This window comes from Schistocerca piceifrons, chromosome 5 (assembly GCF_021461385.2).
Source record: "Schistocerca piceifrons isolate TAMUIC-IGC-003096 chromosome 5, iqSchPice1.1, whole genome shotgun sequence".
Lineage (NCBI taxonomy): Eukaryota > Metazoa > Arthropoda > Insecta > Orthoptera > Acrididae > Schistocerca > Schistocerca piceifrons.
In genome coordinates, this window is record NC_060142.1 from 192,369,430 (window position 1) to 192,382,856 (window position 13,427).

Sequence of the window (13,427 nt, forward strand, 5' to 3'; positions counted from 1 at the left end):
AAACAACACGACAGGTGGAAGAATTTTGGTTGGAACTTCAGGGAATGAAATGTTCTCGAAATGTGACGGACACTCTTACCTGGACTGTCCAAGGATCGACGCCAGCTATGTGCCGTCCGAGGTTCTGCAACCAAGCTTCCACGGAATGTAAAAAACGAACTGCACGTGGACCAATTACTCGACGGGTCACGTCTGATCTGTAATAAGCAATGCTTTTAGTCACAATGAACTGCATCACTACGACTATAATGGAAATGAGAAATGGACACGCTTATGTATTAATCACGTTGTTATACAACGATGTTACTGTGATCAAAAAACTTTACCACGACGATACTAACCTGTAAAAAATTATTGTGCAGCGGATGAATATGAACTGTAATAACGACACGATGTGTATAGGTCAACGCACCTGAAACATACGGACATTTTTCTTTGAAGTATTTCAAAACAATACTATGTAACTGAGAACATTCAACAATCTAAGTTGTATTGTGTTATAACAAATATTGTAAATTTAAAACTAAGTTACCTGTCATAGAATGTAGTCTTCATATGTAATCTTGGTTGAATATTTTCTTTGTGCAAAGACTGAAAAACGCGCGCACACGAACAATATGAACTGCAATACTGTGCCGCGTGATCTAATTGTACGATATAACGGCAGTCCCGAAGTTACACAGACGCTTCTGCGCATGCACGCAATCTATCTGCCAACATAAGAACTTTTACGGCGCACCCGCGTCATTCAAATTTTGTATATAATGTGTATAATGTGTAATGTAAGTCATGTAAATAGTTGTAGATAACTTAGATTTTCATGTGCCTTTAGGTGAATTGCTCGCCTGCAGGTGTGTCCTTTCGCCTCGCAATTCAGGGGGCAATATAAAGGCACATTTGCATGCCGAGCGTGAGTTTCCGCGGAAACGCGAAATACTAATTAAATAAATGATCAGTGACAAATAAATAAAGCCTATGGCACACAACTGCAGCGCTGTGTCGCTGATAAAACAAAAGCACAATTACGTTACTCTTATGTTTGATTAAGAAAGAGAGAGCTCTGGTTGAAGTGGTGCGAGAAGCACGTATTTTATTTTATTGTCTGGCACACCGCCATATTTCATGTTATAGAAGAATACTGCGAGTTGCAACCACACTAGGCACTCGATTCTGTAAAGAATTTATATTTATAAAAGTAAGTAGGATTATGAACTGTAGGCTTATTCATTGAATATATCTGATTTAACTAACTGTGTAACTTTTTTATGTTTAGTAGACAATCACCTCTGTACGACGTATTGGCATGGCTGGCAAATTATTGTAATATTGAGATTTAGATTATGAGTCCGCACCTACCGCAGCAGTCTTTGGAAACGAATTAATTACGAAGTCCGATTATTCAGTTTTATTTCACGGTCAACTACGAGTAACATTGCCTTTACGAAAAAGCCATTGTCAAGCGTCTGATACCGAATAATTAAACGTCCACGTTCCAGATAAGCAAATACAATTGCAATCACAATCACCATCATACAGATAGAATAATTAACATATTTAAAATAACAATATTTTTTTATTTATTTTATTTATTTTATACCCTCCAACCTGCACGTGTGTGGCGCAGTAGGCCCCCCTGGAAACTGAACGTCGCCCATATGGACGAGCCGGCATGTAAAGGTGCTGTCGAAGAGTCGTGGAACGCGTCCTTACAGCGTCGTGGTCGTTACCGATCGACCCTCAGTTGGTGGATTGAATGTGCGAAGCCTGCTCTTAGGTGCACCTTCATGGCTTACGGCCGGGAAGCAGCGGCATGGAGGAGGAGCACGGAAAACTTTTATTACACCGTCCTACGGGAATGTCTTGCTATGGAGCCCTCACCTGACAGGCAGATCATAGACAATCGCGCGAAAGCGCAGCTCGTCTCCTTAGCACGCCATCATTTACAAGGCGCTGTTATACGGTCGTGTGCTCCAGACATGATACAATCAGAAAGGCCATCTATGCACCACGTGCTCCTAGAACGCAGGAGGCGCTGTAGGGCACTGGTAACCGACATGATAACGGACGACGGTCGACACGTGGTAGAACAAGCAGATATAGCAGAAGCCTTCTATGGGCATTACGCTCAACTTTATTCAGCAATGCTCCCTGATATGGCGACGGTAGACACCGTTTCAGCACATGTCCACGGTACAGTTCCACCAGACATGGTACCGACTTTATTGGGAGAAGTGACAGAAGAGGAAGTGCTCGACGCCATTGGTAAAGGTGATCCCCATAAATCACCAGGAATCGATGGATTACCACTAGAGTTCTATCGAGCCTTTAAACAACTGTTGCTACCGTGTTTGATTGAAATTTGCCAGGAATTGATGTCCCCGGGTATAACATTGCCTGCACCATTCTTGGAAGGTCTGATTGTCCCCATCCATAAGCCGAAGGGACGGAATCATGTCCGCGATTATCGTCCCTTAACGTTATTGAACAGCGACTTCAAGATCTTTTCGAGGTTGCTATCAGAACGTATTCGCGGCACACTATTGCACGTCTTGTCCGGCGATCAGACGTCCTTGGGGGGATCCAACAACACCAGAACTGCGTTATGTCGTTACAGAGACCTTATCTCCCTTGCACGGGTGAGACGTTTGCCGGCAGCCCTCGCGTATATCGACTTTAGCCAGGCTTTTGACCGAGTGGGCCACACTTTCCTCACGGCCGTTCTATGGCGCATGGAATACCCCGACCCCTTTATCACAGTGTTGACACGCCTACTACATAGTGCAACTTCTCGAGTTCTTGTTAATGGAAGACTGACGGCACCCATGCCGATCCGCCGATCAGTACGACAGGGATGTCCATTATCAACATTGTTATTTGCATTGGCCTTAGAACAATTGTTGTGTGGTCTCCGAGACAGGCTCACTGGGATACAGTTCGGCGGCTCCATCTATCGTTGCACCGCATATGCGGGTGATTTGATGATCGTCATACGTGGAGCTGACGACATGGCCGCGGCTTTGGACTGGATTGCAACCTACGGTACAGCTTCTGGTAGCCAAATCAACGTTGACAAGTCCGTCGCCTTGAGCATCGGGATTGGGCTACCGCAGGAACACATTGCCCCCTTACGCTTCAGTGATACTGTACGCTGCTTGGGCTTAGATTTCATGAACGACATGCGACGCGCGACGACGCTCAATTATCGACGCCTTCTTAACCAAATTAGGGCCGGAATTGCAAATCAGCGCTTGCGATCCCTCAACATCGTACAGTGGGCGTATTATGCCAATGTATACCTTGCGTCCCGCATACCGCATGTCGCCCAAACGCTACCCATTCCGAAGCCCTTGGCTCGTAGCATTATGGCAGCGCTGGGATACTTCGTCACCGCTGGTATGTTACTGAAGATCAGATACGTCTCTCTTACCCTCCCCAAGGAAAAAGGTGGTCTCGGCCTAGTTAACGTCCATGATAGGGCCATTGCCCTCTATGTTAGCTCACATTTATGTCTGCTGCGCCGTTGTCCTACGAGCCTCACGAGTCTGCTTCTGACGGCACTACGACCTGCTTCACTAAGAGCGCCGGTGCCACTACAGGACATCCCAGCGCCCCTCTTTTATATAGGACGTTTCTATTTAGAACAATGTTATTGCAGTGTCGCGCTCACGACACCACAAATGGCCACAACTCGACGCCTATATCATGACATGCTGCAACGCCGCCCCCTAAATGAGGTCGAACTAAAATATCCTGACGTACGGTGGCGCGTGTTGTGGAAGACTGTACACGATGCCATGCTTGATTCCGATGTTGATTCCCAATGGTACGTAGTCGTTAATGGCAAACTGGTGACGCAAGAACGTCTCTACAACATCCACATGGCAGAATCTCCCAATTGTGTGGGTTGTAATACAGTAGATTCTGACGAGCACCGCCTCAGCTGTGGAGAGGCGGAACCGGTTTGGCACCTAGTGCGGCAGATACTGGCTTATCTCTTGCGAGTTAGGCCGGAGCATATATCTGCACGCACGTTATTGTTTCCGGATGAGACAACCAACTCTGTCACCTGGATACGTGGCCATGCAGTCCATTACCTCTGTCGTGACGGACACAAGAATTTCCTTGACTTCTGGCTCTATTTGCAACAAAGACATCATGCTATTTCCGGGCATACCAGATATCGACAGTGCTTCGCAAACTACCTATGGAGTGCCTTTCACAGCTCGCCGTGCAGCTGGAATGTTCGAGGCAGTGGTAGATGAGGTCAGAAACGAACTGCAAACGAGCATGTACTGAACAACCTTTATCAGTGGGCGCAGCCGCTGGGAAGCCTCACTACGACGTGGTAGCTTTCTTTTCATGTTATTTATGTTTCATATCTTCGATGGCGTCTTCATTCTGTTTTAGTTTTCCAGGCTTGATTAACTATGACTGTTCGCACATTGATATCTATATAAATAAAAAAAGATTAAAAAAAGTGGTCAGGAGACCTGCGTTCGAATCCAAATAAATACACAAGAACAAAATGAACAACAAATAAACTATAATAAAGTATTATACCCTTTCCTTTCTCCTTTTATTTTATACAAAGTTCATAGGTATTATTAATTTTTGTTCGTTGGCGGAAAAAAAATAAAAAAAAGAAACGTGTTCCGTCAGAGAGCCGGTTGGCCTCTGTAATAAAAAAACTGAGTGGAAGGATCAACCACCGAACTTTAACAGTATGTCTTGCGACGTCCGCAACGACCAAACACAACGATCAATAACGAACAAAATGCAAAAAAAAAAAGAAAAAGCGTAATGAGAAGCGTCTCTGTCGAAGGATGAGTATTTTGCTGGGGCGGTGGTTCGCGTCGTAACACTTCCAATTTTTTTTCCTAACATTCGCGTTTTTATTAGGTTCTGATACTTTATTATTAGTTTAATATAAGTATATGCTATAATATTTGCTATTATGTAAATATAAGTTCACTTTATTTTTTGAGGGGTGACTTTGTTCGATTGGCTTAATCTACAGGACAGCTTGCGCTACTTGTATAAAGATATTTTGCTCCTTTTACTTTTACGCTTCGTAATTCACATGTTGCAAAGATTCTGCTACTGGGTAGGAACAGTGATCAAGTAAGACTGACCTTGGGGTTTTAGTAAAACGTAGGAACGATGACATAATGTTTATCTTATGGGGAGAAGTATTCCAAATATGTACCGCCCTGTTTGCAATGGAACTCTTATAAGTCCGTGTCATTGATTGGACATGGTACTTTCCTTTTCGTGGACGATGGAGGAAATGTGCGTTTTAATACAGCTAACGTGGGAATTTTACGCGCGCCCGTTGAGTAAACAGTGTGGTTTACGAACTAGAAACATCCCTCAACTGCCGCTGGAGTGCGTTGTGATCGCTTATACCACGTTGGGGCCCACGTACCGTATGCACAAGTCGCATAGTTCCTGAGCGTTCAGCAGCACATTGACCTTGGCACGCTCAACGTTAACGTTCGACAGCACGGTCTGTGTGCCGACGGCTTTACCTCGGCGCCTCGGAAACCAGAGGTTCTCTCTAGTACACATCGCGAAGGCCCTTCCTGCCAACGGCCGTCGTACGCAGTTCGCTGGCTACCAGCATCGTTAGTTCCGCGTTCTCCGTTACCGTGGCATTGTCGCTAGGCACAGTTACCAAAGGTTCGCTCAAAGGGATGAATATTTTGAGAAACTGTGGTTACAAAACATGTTTCGGCTTCGGTGGTTGGTGTAGGACGTAGTGAACTGTTAGAGTGTGGTGGTGTATCGATGGGATGGATGGGAAGTACGCCTTTTAAACCATTCTTTCTGTCACACCGAAGGCCGTCTCTGTAGGCAACGCAGTACTCTGCATTGCTGAAAGTCTGCACTTGGTGGACACACGCCCAAGATGAGGTGTGGCTGACGGAAATCTAAATTGTGGTAGCACGTCCTAACTCCACCTGCACATTTATTTTTCTTATTGCTTCCTTGGCCATGATAAGAAAATTTGTTAAGTACGCACCTGTTGCGTGTACACTGCGCAGCAAAATTAAAGGATCACTTCCCCGAAACCCCGTAATTGTCTCCCATTACGACGCATGTCTGAACTGTAACTCAAAGGTGGCCACAACCTTCCTCCACTCTTCCTTAAAGCGTGGTGTCCTCCGAGGTCACCCTAGAGCATGGCGACGCTTCAAACAGCAAGTTGATGACACTGTAAGGTGCGCAGATGATGTCACATTTTCACGAAATTTCACCACAGTTTTGCCCAACGCCGATGTGGACGTGTCGCTCGATTTAGAACCGCGCCAACCGGCGTTGAAACCATGCGGTATTCTTACGTCACGGTAAATGATAACAGCCAAACAGTTGCAGGATAAAGATTTATTAAAATTCTTGACCACGGTTTCGGTGCCTTTGGCACAATTGTTTTATGTATCTCCACCGCAGGATGTGATTTTAGTGTATTTTACTTCTGATGAAGGTATATTTAGAGATACCGAAACCGTGGTCAAGAATTTTAATAAATCTTTATCTTTCAACTGTTTGGCTGTTATCATTTACCGTGAAGAATTTCAACAGTTGCTGTTTCAGCCATGTTTAAAACCTTGAGTATTCTTACGGGTGGCCGAGGAACACATTTCAGATACATCCACTCAAAACAGACACGAAAAGGCCTCAGGAGGTGGCATAACGGGAGTCAATGAAACCACACCTTTCCATGGGGAGTTGATTCCCAACAATCCGCGGTTGAAAACGACAATTCGCAGTGCTATGGGCAACAGGGTGATGTTCTTGACAATCTTTTTAAACTGCTGACACCCTCTGACACTTCAACCCTTCTCTAAGGACATTAAGGGGCTGCATCCCCGTTGAACGTGACAGCACCCTGTCGGAGTGCAGCGCGGCTGCAATTTTTGCTCTCGTGTACAGGTTGGAACCACTAACGACCGTTCAGAACGATTCAGTGAAACTTGAACGTTATCCGAAGCAGCAAAGGGGTGCTGACTCTTTTTCAGTCCTCCCGTTTTCTTCCCTCCTGCGACGTAATCATGCGGGAGCTCAACATTAACCTGTGCGTAGATAAAGCACAAAGCGTCCTTCTAAGCCCCCCACCCCCTTCCTCTCTCGTGTTCGGCACCATCGTCAGTGCCACACACACAACTTTGCTGAACACATTACAAACGTACCAATCAGAAAGTTTGACACTAATTCAACCAGCCGGCTTCTCTAGTGCCTGAATGTTGCTAAACCACACCGAAAGCGGCAGGGGAGGGTGGGGGGTGGCAAGACGTGCCCTTAGCGCTAGGATTTCACCCGGAACAAGTCCCGCCCATTCACCCCCCTCCACGCCTATCCATAGTGTAAGGCCCTCCCCTAAACGGCCGCCAGTTCCGCAAACTGGAAGCTACAACAAAGTTGTTATCGTCGCACTCCAACACGTGTTATACTGTGATGAAATTCAGTAACGATAAGAAATTTAAGCTTTTCTGGATAGTAATGTAATATGAATCTGCATTATTAAAGAGATAAAAATATTTATAGAGAATTGAAAGCATCGCCAGCAATAGAAAACAAAAAATAACGTGATGTTATTTAAGGGCAATAAGGAGAAATTTTCATTAACTAATGCACTTACTATAATACGTTTATTTGAGGGAAACAGCAGAGCAAATATACAATGCGAAAACAATGGTCTTGAATCTGTCACGTCGGCAGTAAAGCCACGGATGCACTCCGAATAACTGTGTTGTCTAAAATCACCGTTATATAGAAATAAGTGAAGGTTGTTTTGTTTATGTAGGCCCTCATAGTAGCTCACGAAAATTAAAGAATATAAGAATGTCAAAGTAGAAATGCCTAATGAAAGCAGTAAGATATTTGCATGTATGACAAATTTCGTTAGTATTTGCATGGGTAATGGGTGAATTTTAACTTGTAAATTCTTCTAATACCATACCTGCGCATTATAAACGAGGTTACAAAGAATTGTAGCTGTTTCTGTGTGATTAGTGACCTATATGCTGTTGCAAACGTCTCAGGAAAATAATGTGTCGTTATTCTTTGTCCTGTCTGTTTTTAACCAAAAGATTTATTAATGTCGTAATTGTCATTCAAACCATTTAAAAAAAATAATAATGTGATGTTTATGTTTGTCACAGAGCAGTTATGGAGGAAATCTATGCTGCGGTGTTTCATGGCTGTAAAACGTCCTTCATACTGTGCTAGTTCTTCTTTCACCCCTAAAATTTTTCAGCAAAACTATTCAGTGAATAGCACGCGAAATCAGCTTGGATCGATCTAGCAACAACAAAGTAATTTTGATGCCCTCTGGAAGTATAGTGAACATTGGTGCTTGTTTCACATATACTGTCTGAGTTCTGAAACTTAAGTGTCAAGTATACTGTGGTTCCTCTTTCTCCAAACAAATTATTCTTCGAGGGTAGGTTTATCCTGTTTTAGCTTTGGGTGCTTTTCCTCACATAGAAGTATGTTTCTTCATAGGCTATTCATCTGGAAACAGTTCTCGTATTTAAAGAATTCAGTGCTACATTGTTTTCTGTTATGTTTGCTGTGGGAGTACCTGGCACAGCTGAGGCCAATTGTGCACGTTTCTTGTAATGTGTCTCTTAACTACCTGGCAAAATTTAAGACCTAGCAAGATGTTAATTTAACATTCACTCCAAGTGCAGCCGAACGCGGTAAGCCACGTGGGTCAACTGAAACGATGCCCAGGCGCCGAACAAAGACCGGGAAAACCGGGGGTGAGTGGGCGGGACTTGTTCCGGGTGAAATCCTGGCGCTAACGATTCCTGGTGGCAAGGGTTTGCCTACGTTCATGTCCTAGATGGGCCGCCAGCCTGTTAGCAGTCATGAACTTCCGAGTTGAGGCCTTTTCGCTTGGGTCGACAACACGCCGTTTTAAGCGTTGCCGAGCCCGAGGGTGGCGTCACAGGGCGCCACGCTTTTGCACTCTTACAGATGACGGTCGTAGCCACCTTAAAGCAAAACTTCCAATTTATGCTTTGTAGTGGGAGACAATTACAGGATTTCGAAAAAGTAATCGTTGCGCAGTTTAGTTACCATTGGTACCGTATTCACAAGACGTACAAATGCACCACGATTCTGTCCCACGTTGTGCGACACCTGCGCCTGGGACTTTTCTTACTTAATTACAGCAGCAAAGTATGGGAGGGTGTAGAACATCACTATTAATGATTAATTATGCACATTATGCCGTGAAATTGCAATGATCTTTCAAGAGTGTGGTTTAGAAGCTGTTACGATAATGCAGTTGCAGTTTCAGATTTCTGCTCTGTTGAAATCCTGGCGCTAACGATTCCTGGTGGCAAGGGTTTGCCTACGTTCATGTCCTAGATGGGCCGCCAGCCTGTTAGCAGTCATGAACTTCCGAGTTGAGGCCTTTTCGCTTGGGTCGACAACACGCCGTTTTAAGCGTTGCCGAGCCCGAGGGTGGCGTCACAGGGCGCCACGCTTTTGCACTCTTACAGATGACGGTCGTAGCCACCTTAAAGCAAAACTTCCAATTTATGCTTTGTAGTGGGAGACAATTACAGGATTTCGAAAAAGTAATCGTTGCGCAGTTTAGTTACCATTGGTACCGTATTCACAAGACGTACAAATGCACCACGATTCTGTCCCACGTTGTGCGACACCTGCGCCTGGGACTTTTCTTACTTAATTACAGCAGCAAAGTATGGGAGGGTGTAGAACATCACTATTAATGATTAATTATGCACATTATGCCGTGAAATTGCAATGATCTTTCAAGAGTGTGGTTTAGAAGCTGTTACGATAATGCAGTTGCAGTTTCAGATTTCTGCTCTGTTGAAATCCTGGCGCTAACGATTCCTGGTGGCAAGGGTTTGCCTACGTTCATGTCCTAGATGGGCCGCCAGCCTGTTAGCAGTCATGAACTTCCGAGTTGAGGCCTTTTCGCTTGGGTCGACAACACGCCGTTTTAAGCGTTGCCGAGCCCGAGGGTGGCGTCACAGGGCGCCACGCTTTTGCACTCTTACAGATGACGGTCGTAGCCACCTTAAAGCAAAACTTCCAATTTATGCTTTGTAGTGGGAGACAATTACAGGATTTCGAAAAAGTAATCGTTGCGCAGTTTAGTTACCATTGGTACCGTATTCACAAGACGTACAAATGCACCACGATTCTGTCCCACGTTGTGCGACACCTGCGCCTGGGACTTTTCTTACTTAATTACAGCAGCAAAGTATGGGAGGGTGTAGAACATCACTATTAATGATTAATTATGCACATTATGCCGTGAAATTGCAATGATCTTTCAAGAGTGTGGTTTAGAAGCTGTTACGATAATGCAGTTGCAGTTTCAGATTTCTGCTCTGTTGAAATCCTGGCGCTAACGATTCCTGGTGGCAAGGGTTTGCCTACGTTCATGTCCTAGATGGGCCGCCAGCCTGTTAGCAGTCATGAACTTCCGAGTTGAGGCCTTTTCGCTTGGGTCGACAACACGCCGTTTTAAGCGTTGCCGAGCCCGAGGGTGGCGTCACAGGGCGCCACGCTTTTGCACTCTTACAGATGACGGTCGTAGCCACCTTAAAGCAAAACTTCCAATTTATGCTTTGTAGTGGGAGACAATTACAGGATTTCGAAAAAGTAATCGTTGCGCAGTTTAGTTACCATTGGTACCGTATTCACAAGACGTACAAATGCACCACGATTCTGTCCCACGTTGTGCGACACCTGCGCCTGGGACTTTTCTTACTTAATTACAGCAGCAAAGTATGGGAGGGTGTAGAACATCACTATTAATGATTAATTATGCACATTATGCCGTGAAATTGCAATGATCTTTCAAGAGTGTGGTTTAGAAGCTGTTACGATAATGCAGTTGCAGTTTCAGATTTCTGCTCTGTTGAAATCCTGGCGCTAACGATTCCTGGTGGCAAGGGTTTGCCTACGTTCATGTCCTAGATGGGCCGCCAGCCTGTTAGCAGTCATGAACTTCCGAGTTGAGGCCTTTTCGCTTGGGTCGACAACACGCCGTTTTAAGCGTTGCCGAGCCCGAGGGTGGCGTCACAGGGCGCCACGCTTTTGCACTCTTACAGATGACGGTCGTAGCCACCTTAAAGCAAAACTTCCAATTTATGCTTTGTAGTGGGAGACAATTACAGGATTTCGAAAAAGTAATCGTTGCGCAGTTTAGTTACCATTGGTACCGTATTCACAAGACGTACAAATGCACCACGATTCTGTCCCACGTTGTGCGACACCTGCGCCTGGGACTTTTCTTACTTAATTACAGCAGCAAAGTATGGGAGGGTGTAGAACATCACTATTAATGATTAATTATGCACATTATGCCGTGAAATTGCAATGATCTTTCAAGAGTGTGGTTTAGAAGCTGTTACGATAATGCAGTTGCAGTTTCAGATTTCTGCTCTGTTGAAATCCTGGCGCTAACGATTCCTGGTGGCAAGGGTTTGCCTACGTTCATGTCCTAGATGGGCCGCCAGCCTGTTAGCAGTCATGAACTTCCGAGTTGAGGCCTTTTCGCTTGGGTCGACAACACGCCGTTTTAAGCGTTGCCGAGCCCGAGGGTGGCGTCACAGGGCGCCACGCTTTTGCACTCTTACAGATGACGGTCGTAGCCACCTTAAAGCAAAACTTCCAATTTATGCTTTGTAGTGGGAGACAATTACAGGATTTCGAAAAAGTAATCGTTGCGCAGTTTAGTTACCATTGGTACCGTATTCACAAGACGTACAAATGCACCACGATTCTGTCCCACGTTGTGCGACACCTGCGCCTGGGACTTTTCTTACTTAATTACAGCAGCAAAGTATGGGAGGGTGTAGAACATCACTATTAATGATTAATTATGCACATTATGCCGTGAAATTGCAATGATCTTTCAAGAGTGTGGTTTAGAAGCTGTTACGATAATGCAGTTGCAGTTTCAGATTTCTGCTCTGTTGAAATCCTGGCGCTAACGATTCCTGGTGGCAAGGGTTTGCCTACGTTCATGTCCTAGATGGGCCGCCAGCCTGTTAGCAGTCATGAACTTCCGAGTTGAGGCCTTTTCGCTTGGGTCGACAACACGCCGTTTTAAGCGTTGCCGAGCCCGAGGGTGGCGTCACAGGGCGCCACGCTTTTGCACTCTTACAGATGACGGTCGTAGCCACCTTAAAGCAAAACTTCCAATTTATGCTTTGTAGTGGGAGACAATTACAGGATTTCGAAAAAGTAATCGTTGCGCAGTTTAGTTACCATTGGTACCGTATTCACAAGACGTACAAATGCACCACGATTCTGTCCCACGTTGTGCGACACCTGCGCCTGGGACTTTTCTTACTTAATTACAGCAGCAAAGTATGGGAGGGTGTAGAACATCACTATTAATGATTAATTATGCACATTATGCCGTGAAATTGCAATGATCTTTCAAGAGTGTGGTTTAGAAGCTGTTACGATAATGCAGTTGCAGTTTCAGATTTCTGCTCTGTTGAAATCCTGGCGCTAACGATTCCTGGTGGCAAGGGTTTGCCTACGTTCATGTCCTAGATGGGCCGCCAGCCTGTTAGCAGTCATGAACTTCCGAGTTGAGGCCTTTTCGCTTGGGTCGACAACACGCCGTTTTAAGCGTTGCCGAGCCCGAGGGTGGCGTCACAGGGCGCCACGCTTTTGCACTCTTACAGATGACGGTCGTAGCCACCTTAAAGCAAAACTTCCAATTTATGCTTTGTAGTGGGAGACAATTACAGGATTTCGAAAAAGTAATCGTTGCGCAGTTTAGTTACCATTGGTACCGTATTCACAAGACGTACAAATGCACCACGATTCTGTCCCACGTTGTGCGACACCTGCGCCTGGGACTTTTCTTACTTAATTACAGCAGCAAAGTATGGGAGGGTGTAGAACATCACTATTAATGATTAATTATGCACATTATGCCGTGAAATTGCAATGATCTTTCAAGAGTGTGGTTTAGAAGCTGTTACGATAATGCAGTTGCAGTTTCAGATTTCTGCTCTGTTGAAATCCTGTAATTCTATTAACGAACCCTAGTGTCACGTAATATTAACTCCACCAAAATTGTAGACAGCTCAATTTCCTTTTCCACATACGAGGGAGGTTTGGAAAGTTCTCGGAACGAATAGAAAAAAGTACTTACAGCACTGAAACTTTTTTATTTTTCAGTGAAGTCTCCTTGTCGATTAATGGACTTGGTCCAACGATGTTCGAGTGCCTTGATCCCATCTTGAAAATGAATTTCCTCCAGGCCTGCGAAATAGTTGTCAACTTCGGCTATCAGTTCTTCGTTTGAAGTGAATCTTCGTCCACCCAGAAAAATTTTCACTTTTGAGAAGAGATGGAAGTCTGACAGACCCATTGCCAGGTGCCGGGGTGCAGACGAGTTTGTACCTCTTTAA